A 2200-nucleotide genomic window follows, 5' to 3' on the forward strand; every position below is an offset into this window, starting at 1 on the left:
TTCCTGTGTGTGTAACTCCAATATTCACCCAGCTATCAGCCCAGAAGCCTGGCAGTCACCCAACTCTCCACATTCCACACATCCAATCCACCACTGCCACGGCATACATCCCAACTACCTCTCCAAACCTCCCTCCCTCTATTCTCTACGCTGTGGCCCTAGCCCAAGTAACCAAAGTCCAAAGAGCCTCCAAAGATGCCCCTAGACCAACTGGGGCCTCGTGCTTCAAACCCTCCGCCGGCACCACGTGGGTAGTCCTTCCGTGTCTGTCTTAGGAGTTTTGTCAGGAAGGAAAGCACCCTGTGGGTCCTGTTCACTGGGTTCTGGAGCACAACACACTGCCCTGCACCCAGTGAGGTCAGTAAATACTCGTTAGAACGACAGAACGAGAGAATGAGCGTGAGAGGCGGCGCTGCCTCCCCTGCCCTGCAGCAGGAGCTCAGTACCTCGCGGAAATCCCATCCGCCACACGCAACGAGGCGGCGACCGAGCCCCGCGCCCGACTTCCGTTTCCGGTGCTGAGCCGGTACCACTGCCTCTCCGGTTGCCCGGGAGACCCTCGGACGCTAACAACACGAGGAGTCTCTGTTCCTTTTCTCTTCTATTGCTGCCTAAGCTCCAGCTCTGCCTGACCCAGCGGCCAGCGGCCTGTCGGTGAGAGGAGGGGCCGAGGGGAGGGAGGAGAGGGGAGGGACGGAGGCGGGGCGAGGTGGCCGGGAGACAAGTGAGAGTAAGTTGAAAACTGACCCCGGCACAGGTTATTATTATTATCGGGCTGTTGGAAGTGGCAGATGCAATATGCGGGCAGAGGCAATGATGCTTAGTAACCAGGACTTATCTCCATAAAATGTGTGTGTACACAGGCCTTAGCAGCCTGAAAACCATTTTCTTCTCCTTTAAGATTTAAGATTTATTCATGAAATGGGCCAGCCACCACTCACACCTGCTGGTAAATTTTCCAACTGTTTCTGGGGTCATGTCCAGCAAGAGAAGGGGTCTGTATTGGTTTTCATTAGTGGCCGGCACCGTTCTTCACTTTTCTCACCCTTTGTTGAAATGGCAGTGAAAACCCAAGGGGAGAAAGCACTGTAAAGGGGGCTGAAAAGACTGCAGGAGACCAGAGCCACTGACTTTTATTTTTAAAATGATCTCTTTTACTTGAAGAAACGTAAGGATTTTGGCTCCTGAGAGATGCCGTGGGACTTGAAAGCAGTAGACATTTTGCTATAGGTGATAAGAAAGATGGTCACCAAATGAATATCCCCCGACTTGCAGATCTAGTGAGCAGAGCCATGGTCCCTCGTCCTCAGCAATGACTTTGACATTGGAACGGGCTGCAAAATTCACCCTTTCTCAACTACTCATCACATCCCCACATTCAGTTTTGCTTAGTTGTTTTATGTGGTTCATGGCCTGATTGTTTGTTTGTTTGTTTTGTCAGGGTACAGCAGAAGCTCCCAAGTAGCTGAGAAGTTCATGAAATCTTCCTATTGGTACAACTTTCGCTATTGCTTGTGTTATAGTGTGGGGTAAGGGTGAGCAGACATTTCTCAAGCGCACTGTTTACGTACACAGCACGCTGTGACTTGACTTTAGAAAGTCAAGAGAAATAGGTTTGAACAATTGATGAATGTAACATAGAAAGGACATTTCGTTTGATAGCCAGAAAATAGCTTTTGCGCTAATAAAGTGCTTTAAAAATTAGTGTGCAATTTTTAGTAATTAGCATGTAATTTTAGTTATCAATTGGTTCATAACAAACAGACTAATTAGGTACCCCACTCAGTCATTTATCTAAATGAAAAGTGCTGCTAAATTGTATTTGTGGGCATTGATCAAAGCTATGGGAAAAAGAGATTAAGATGAAAATCATGGGATTAAATTTTTAATTAGTTTGCCCCCTGAACAATTGCTTGCTGTGACACCATGATTGATTGGCTACTTATGCCTGCCCAGGAAGGATGTGGCTCTACTACCAAACCTCTGAACATAAAAGTGTTTTACAAAAGACTGAATATTTTATTCAGTTATCTTTCACTTTATTCCTGCTTAACAAGGAATTGAAAAGGAAGGCAACGTCTGGGATCTCATGGTCCTGTGTCTGGTAATACATATAAAGTATGAGATGGAAGCTTCAGTTAGTTCATTAATATCAAAAACTTAATGTATCTAAAATAAAACTCTCCATTTCCATTTTCCA

The 2200-nt window shown here is 46.3% G+C and overlaps 1 long non-coding RNA gene across 1 annotated transcript; it reads left to right on the plus strand.

Moving 5' to 3' along the window:
* Nucleotides 1-465: 465 nt before the first annotated feature.
* LOC309636493 lies at nucleotides 466-1704 on the plus strand. Its single transcript, XR_014250027.1, has 2 exons — nucleotides 466-654; nucleotides 1442-1704. It is a non-coding gene; the product is annotated as an uncharacterized lncRNA (long non-coding RNA).
* The last annotated feature ends 496 nt before the right edge of the window (nucleotides 1705-2200 follow it).

This window comes from Balaenoptera physalus, assembly GCF_965194825.1.
Source record: "Balaenoptera physalus genome assembly, chromosome: 10".
Classification (NCBI taxonomy): Eukaryota; Metazoa; Chordata; class Mammalia; order Artiodactyla; family Balaenopteridae; genus Balaenoptera; species Balaenoptera physalus.